This window comes from Fukomys damarensis, unplaced genomic scaffold (genome assembly GCF_012274545.1).
Source record: "Fukomys damarensis isolate Sample0158 unplaced genomic scaffold, DMR_v1.0_HiC HiC_scaffold_30, whole genome shotgun sequence".
In the NCBI taxonomy this organism is placed as follows: Eukaryota; Metazoa; Chordata; class Mammalia; order Rodentia; family Bathyergidae; genus Fukomys; species Fukomys damarensis.
In genome coordinates, this window is record NW_022900942.1 from 47,832,377 (window position 1) to 47,840,623 (window position 8,247).

The following is an 8,247-nucleotide window of genomic DNA, read 5'->3' on the forward strand; positions in this document are numbered from 1 at the left end:
TGGTTTTTTGATAACAGAGTCTCACTATGTTGAAACTGACCTGGAACTCACTATGTAGCCCAGACTGTCAAACTCACAGTGATCCTCCTGCCTCAGCCTCCCGAGTGCTGGGATTATAGGCGTGCACCACCACGCCTAGCAATCTGAAGTTTTTTGAGTGCCACACTGGCAATCAAATTTCTAAATTCAGAGCACTTTGGATTTATATTAGAGTGTCCAACTTGTACATCTATACAGTTAAGACACTACTCAGCAACCTATCAATAAATTATCATTAGTAGCATTTTCTCAGGTATTATCCAAGTTTAGAAGTCAGGAGAACAAACTTATTATTTGGTGTTATTTGGTATTACTGATGGTATAAACTGTTAAAGATTCAACTATTCCCACTCAGGGCAAATAAAGTCTGATACTTTAATTAGTATACCAATTCCTAAGGTAATAAACGAAACTTCTTGGAATATCTTTAAAGTTTATGATTTTTTCCTATTTATAAAGTGATATATGTGCAATACAATGAACCTGGCAATACAGAAAAGGATAAACTCACATCCCAGTTAAACACTATTATTCCTCTCAGAAACTGAGAATAGATTTACCATGTTTTAAAGCAAGTTTGTATTACATATTTTGACTGAAATAAGGCTATATATTTATTTTTAAACAAATAATATGCTCAATAGACATTTTTAACCAGTTCCCATAATAATCACTGAGTAGTAAGTCTTGGGCAACATAACATTTTACTGCTCACTTTGCTCGCTTCAAAATAGGCCTAATATCCACAAAGGTATTTTTAAAAGGCCACATTGTTTTGCACTTAAGAGAACAGACATAGAACAGATATGAACTTGACTCATGACTGGGCCTTGTTCCTGTCTCTTACCCTCTTTCCAGGGTTTCTTCAAGTAACAAATCCAGTAGTCAAGTGACCTATCCAGGCCAACCACAGAACCTAACTCCTTGACCTCTTAAGTTACAGACCTGGGAGACCATCAGTCACACTGCTCACTGTGTGGAAAAGGTCACCTTTTGTCAAATTTAGGACTAAGCAGGACCACACAAAATGAGAGGCAGAGTATTGTAATGGTGACCAGGTCCTTGACTGTTGCTCAGCTTTTTTGATCAACTAAGAATCCTATCAATCCTCTTTTTCTGCTTAAGAGTCTGAACTGGGCTCCTGACAAAACCAAAATGCCTAGGAGGTGACCTTTGGGAGGCAAGGAGGTTGGGATTCTATAAGCAAAATCAAGCTTCTGGTGCACTGACGAGTTTTCTCTCCCCTCTACTGATCATAAAAAATCTAGAGTACGTATAAAACTTGTCATAGAAATAAATGATCACAACACACCACACCGGTAGGAACATAATCTCTGAAGTTCCCTCCCCAGTCTCATTCCTTTCCCAGCTCCTCAAAGGTAAACCCTATTCTGAAATTACTACCTTTCTTTGTCCTGAGTTTAACTCCACTTACATTATTAACAATGTTTTAATTCCATTTATTTCTAAACTATCTATACATGGGAAATGCTGAGACTTGCTTTTTTTTCCTAACACTGTTCCTGAAATTTACCCATATGTTGCATGTAGCTATTGTCAATTCATTTTCACTACTTAATAATATTCTATCAACTTAACATACCATGGGGTTTCACTACTTTTAATAGACATTTGGTTCTCTCTAGGTTTCTGCTATTACAAGCAGTATGATAACACCCATAACTGAACATGTTACTGGTACACGTTAAGAATATTTATTTAGAGTTCAGAGACTGGCAAATTCTTTTGGCAAAGGGCTAGATGGTAAGATTTTTGGTTTTGTGGGCCACATAATCCCCTGCAAATACTTGAGTCTTATATGGTACTATGAAAGCAGCTAAATGACTGTGACAATATTCTAAGAATTTATGGTCACTAAAATTTGAATTCCATATAATTTTCACATTACAAACTATAAGTTATTTTTATTTTTTTCAATCATTTAAAAATGAATTTTTAAAATCTATTCTCAACTTATGAATCATCACACCATTCTTTCCTTCCTTCCTCTTTCTCCCCCCACCCCCCACCCCATGTACTGGGATCGAACTCAGAGACTTTGTGCTTGAGAGGCAGGCGCGGTGCCAATGAGCTAAATCCCCAGCCCTCATCACACCACTTTCTGATCTAGAATACATACTTGAGGGGCCAGGGATTTAGGTGAGTGCTACTGCTGCCTGCCTCGCAAGCACGAGGTCATGAGTTTGATCTCTAGTATCCCCCCCAAAGCATACTTGGGGTGTTAGTTCAAAGGGTATGCATACTTTCAATGATTAGACATCACCAATTTGTTTTCCCAGGTGGCTGAAGCAACCCCCACCCCAGAGCTCTGATGGATGTTTTATCCTTAGCAACTTACTGCAATCAGACGTTTTTATTTTTGACAATCTTTGTGAGCGTGAAGTTGGTATTCTAACGTAGTTTTAGTTTACACTTCATCATCTCTTATATTATTGGTTATTCCACTCCCTCTTCTCTAATGTGCCAATTTTAATCTGGTGTGCTATTCACGGGTGGAGTTGTCTTTTACTATTAGTTTTCAAAAATGTTTATACAATGTTGCGTCAATATGTCCTAAAACTATTTCTTGTCCTCCCTTGGTTTACAGCATTTTTTTTTTTTTTTTTGTCTTTTCTTCAAAACAGGATCTCACTACACAGTTCAGACTGCTCTGAAACTCACTATGTATTCCAGGCTGGTCTCGAACTCACAGCAATCCTCCTGCCTCAGCCTGCTTAGTGCTGGGATTACAGGCATGGTGGCCCATGCCTGGCCTACAGCATATCTTCTTAACAAAGCAAAGTTTGTTTTTTTTTTGGGGGGGTGTACCGGGGATTGAACAAAGCAAAGTTTTTGGGGTTCGAGTTGTCTGTTTTAAATTCTTCGTTGCCTGGAACTCATTAAAAATGTTTTATTAAAAACTTTAAGCTTTCCCTTTCCTGTTTCAGTAGGGAGTTGGTGTCATTGTTTCCATGTGGACAATGTCTTAGAACTACTTAAAGACAATCCATCTCTCTCTAAAGGTGTTCAAAGCCAACTCTGTTATAAACCAAGTTTCTACGTTTCTGTGTTCTATTCCCTTGATCTGTCTGTCTCTCCTTAATAATGCTATCATCCTATTAGAATCTTATACTAATTCTTGAAATATGGTAAAGCAAGTCTTTTCTTTCACTATGTCTTCAGAAGGGCTTTGACTACTCTTATCTCACTGACCTTTCTTAAAAATATTAGAATCAACTTTTCAAGCTCTACCAAAAAAGAAAAGCTGGTGTGATTTTAAACAGACTGAAATAAACCTATACATAACTAGAGAAAATTGCTATCTTTACAATATTGAGTCTTTAAATTCACAAAAAGTTCTATTTCCATTTATTTAGACTTCTGTTAATATTTCAATTAATCATATTCTCTTTTAAAGGTTTGATACAAATACTTATCACAATGTTATATATTTTAGTATTTTTTCTCTAAAATGATATCATTTTGTTGCTACTTTACAGAAATTCACTTGTTATTTATTTATTTATTTGCGTACCAGAAATCAAACTCAGGGCCTCACAGTTGTGAGGCAGGCATTGTGCTGCTGAGCTACATTCCCAGCCCACTTACTGATAAATTCATTCACCTTGCTAGATCCTCTAGTACAAATAGGAGATAACAGGCATCCTTGTTTTAATCTTTATTTTAAAGGGTAGATTTTGTTTTTATAAGGCAAAGAATGGATGCAGCTACCAAGAACATTTTATTATTTAAAATCATATTCCATCTAACATAAAGAAATCTAGTAGTTAAAAGTGCCCCGCCCCACACACACAAAAAAGTATTTAAATGATATCTTAGCTACTTTCTCTTGTTGCTGAGACAAAATACCCAACATCCAAAGTTAAAGGAGGAAAGGTTTACTTAAGTTCACTGTTCGTAGAGGTTTCAGTCCATAGTCAGCTGCATGCTATGCAAGGAAGGGTAGCATGGCAGAGGGACATCACAAGGGACAAATAGTCCATGGAAAAAGCAGGATAGGCAGAAGGCAGCAAAGTAGCAAGTGAGAGCAGCAGCCCTCTCTGGGTCCCTCATATTCCATTCAGGCTACTCGCCCTTTGGGTACCTCCAAAAATCCATCCACCTCCAAAAATCCCTGCCTATGATTGAAAGAGGCTTTGGGAGGACCTCTAGATACAAGACATAACAAATGATTATGATGAAACAACTCTAGGAAAATAAAAAGTCATAAAGATCATAAAAGAGAAGTTGATGTTGGGAAAAGAAGTAAAACTTAAAAGAAAAGTTTAAAAAATTCCAGAAATGTTTTTCCAAGTGACATAAGTATTAAAATAAAAACATAGTGCCTACTTTTGGTCTATTATGTTGTTCATTTTCAAATAAGGTACAGCATTTTTGAGTCACAACTCATTTCAAATTCTCTCCATATACTACATACTGGGTCTTTCCTTCTGTTTTTGATACTTTGTCAGATAATGTAGATGGCCACTAGGCATGAAGGCATTGACTCACACCTCATTACCTAATCACACTGTTCTAAAAGACATGCAGGAAAAGGGACATCCAGATAGGGAAGTTTCCAAAAAGGTTTTACCAGTAAGGCAGCATAAGCTACAGGATTTTGCTGTGTGTTTTTTTTTTAATTAAGTTTATTGGTACATTTTAGGTATACAATACAGTTACATTCTTCATTGGGATCTTGTACCTTTACATGACTCATCTTGATTCTTATTTTTCCCCATTCTCCAGCCCTCCATTCAACCCCTCTACACTTTCCTGTTTACAAAGACTTTGTTTCCATGTTTTTCCTTTTCACATATTTTTCTTTTCCCTTTTTACCTTTCCCCTAACCCCTCCCACTTCCTGTACTCTTTTAGATCTTTTCTTCCTATTACACAATATCAATTATACATTTTGATTCTTATTCACACTTTTAGTTTTTCACATCAAAGAAATTATTTTGTATTTACACATAAATAACTTAACTAATTTCACTTAAGAGTATGGCCTCAATGTGCATCCACTTAGCTATAAATGTCTAGTTTCTCATTCTTATGGCTGAGTAGTACTCCATTTTATAAAACACACACACACACACACACACACACACATATCTTCTTTATCCATTCTCCAGTTGATGGGCAATTGGGCTGTTTCCAAATTTTAGCTGTTACAAACTGTGTCTTTATAAACATGGGTGAGCTTATATCACTGTGATATGATTCTTTTAATTCCTTTGGGAAGATACCCAGCAGAGGGATGGCTGGGTCAAATTGGAGTTCTACTCCTAGTTGTTTGAAGTATCTCCATATTGATTTTCACAATGGTTGCACCAGTGTGCACTCCCACCAACAATGAAGAAGGGTTCCTTTCGCCCAACAACCCCACAAGCATTTGTTATTGGTTTAATATCTTGATAGCAGCCATTCTTTCTGGGGTGAGATGGAATCTCAGTGTTGTTTTCATATGTATCTCTTGAAAGACCAGTGATGTTGAACACTTTTTTGTATTTTTTTTTCTACAGTCATTTTGCCTCTCTCTCTCCTTGTCCTAAAATCTTTTAATGGCTTCCCATGACCATTTATTTAGTCACTGACCTGTTCTGTTTAAAGAACTATGTTATACCAGGACCCATACTTGAGTGAGTCTTCACCAAAGAAATTCTATGATCCAGTAAGTTAGGGAAATGTTATACATATGCTCTATTCATTGTACGAGACTCACAGTGCATATTAATGTGCTAAGTGGTCTATCAAGTTCTATAATAGGGAACCTAATTTAACCACTTACTAGCCCAATTATTTAAATTCAGGATAACAAAAAAAAAAATCCACATTTTTTCATTAATTTTTATGTTAACAGGAAATATAAAATGACATTTAATCAAATTTATTCAATATAAGAATCAACTGCTTGAAATGACACCTGTATAAGCAACACCTGGGACAATCAGTACATAAACAAATGCATTGCCTAGGAATGCTCAAGGTTAACTGTTAAGTGGTTAACTTTCTAAACTGAGAATTAGAATTTCATGCTTTTAAGTATTGAACTTTCCCTATGTATTTTGTCTTGTTTGTGTAACATAAAAGCAGATTTCAAATAGCAATGAAGAGTCAGGCATGGTGGTACAGTGTGTAATACCAGCACTTTGTGAAGTTAAGGCAGGACAATTACAAGTTCAAGTGTAATTGAGCAACTTAGTGACTTAGACAGTTCCTATCTCAAAATAATCAGATCCCATGTGTTAAAAAGCTAAAGGTCAACTTTGTAAGATCCTCACTTAAGTGGTTTAAGTTGCTATTTCCCTGTATTGTTCTTCAACATAATATATATTTGTATATAATACAAAAATAGTTGTGAACTAAACAAAAAATGTACAGACTCTGTTAGAGAATTGATCATGTTAAAGTATGCTGTGACGCTGCCATCACAGGCTGCATTTTCCTGGTGCTTCTTGGTTCTTAGAATGACTTCATGCTCTTATCTTTACTTTCCCTCCAATCAAGGCCACAGTGAGACAGAGAAGTTGAAACCTGTGTCTGTAGGGCTGGACTCATAAAAGCAACCTGGCCTGTGATAGAAGTAGCTCACTCCTCATTAATAATCAATAGCCTAGCCCAAAACTGATAAAAGGACCTTCCTTTCCTTGTTCTTCTATTCTCTTCCTCTCTTCTTCTTCCTCTTCTCTGTCTCTGCTCTCTCTCTCCTCCCACCCCATGAATAAAATCTCCAGTAGGACCTCTCGGTGTGTGTGTGTGGCCTAGCTGTTCAGCGTCACTATTCCCTTTCAGACTCTCCCTCTGAGAAACAAAATATATCCAACTACTTGTAAGTGTGGCTCACTGGGTCTAAATTGTATAAACAATATGGTTTATGCTAACATCTGCTTTCCATCTGGGAACCTGGAATTTTGGGATATACCAGACAGAGGTGGCTACATGACCAGCCCCAATAAAAATCTTGGGCATTAAGTTTTTAATGAGTTTCCTTAGTAGAAAACATTTTACATATGTTGCCACAATTCATTGCTGAAGGAATTAAACACATCTGTGTTTCTCCACAGGAAGAGGACCCAGAAGTTTGTGCCTCGTTTTCTCCAGATTTCACTCTGTGCATTTTGCCCTTTGCTAATAGTTCTTTGTATTCTTTTGCTAAAACAAATCTTAGTTGTTAGCATTACTATGTGCTGAAACCTGTGGGTCCTCCTAGTTCATCAATGAACCTGGGAATAGTCTTTGGAACCCCCCAAGAAATCAACATATACATACTGAAGTGTTTATTAGGTCAAATGCAGAAATTCGATTTTTATTTATTTGGTACCAGGGATTGAACTCAGGACCGTGTACTTGTGAGGCAAGTGTCCAATTGCACTCAATAAATATTAAATGGTATTTCTATAGGTACTTTCTTAGATGAATCAGGAATCTTTTGTATACAGTGTGACACAATAAAAATTCAAATGGCCATGAAGTAGTGCAAGAGTGGCTCAGAGAAAAACTATGACCCTGTATCCTCACCACTGGCTCTTTGAATGATTTCTAGAACACATGACAGCATCAGTGATAAGCTCAACCAAGATAAACAATGTAAGAAGTATCTTTGTATTTCTGAACCCAGTCTCCATTCAATCTTCAAACTGACCTCCTCCATGAGAAATCAGTGTACAAATTCATTAGTAATGGGACTATATAGTTATGCTTCTCTAATTATTAAAGATTTTAATTTTAGTACAAGGCCTCTTCTTACATGTATATGAGTCATGAAGTCCAACCAACATAAACTTTGAAAAGAGAAATGTAACTCTGATATCATTTACTCCCAACTATCAACTTACCCCAAACTGGTTTTTCAAATGAATTCATATTTCCAATCCACATGTCCCACATCTCCTGTTGAAAAATAAATTTACTAAAATCAGTATACTGCAGACTAGTTCTATCTTACCCTCTTAACTGAGCCACTGTGCTCCACTGTAGGTTGCTGCCACCTGAGTGCAAGGACTATGTCTTATTCAGCTACTATCCCCATGTTAAGCACAATACCTGGCACATAATGTGTTTAATGTCTAGTATGTACATGAGTAGGTCAATGAACAAAATAGTACTAGGAACCAACACCAAATTGAGTAGATATACTATAAAATTATCTTTACTCCTCTTATAAAACTACCAGGAATTTTTTTTTTTTTTTTTTTTTTTTTTTTTT

At 36.4% G+C, this 8,247-nt stretch overlaps 1 protein-coding gene across 1 annotated transcript in view; it reads right to left on the reverse strand.

Moving 5' to 3' along the window:
* The window catches only part of Galnt1 (polypeptide N-acetylgalactosaminyltransferase 1), a 79,158-nt gene extending 71,165 nt beyond the window's left edge, over nt 1-7,993 (reverse strand). The window contains exon 1 of the mRNA XM_010638044.3: nt 7,877-7,993. The gene's annotated coding sequence lies outside the window, so the exon portion shown is untranslated. The remainder of the gene's footprint in view (nt 1-7,876) is intronic.
* Between the last annotated feature and the right edge of the window lie 254 nt (nt 7,994-8,247).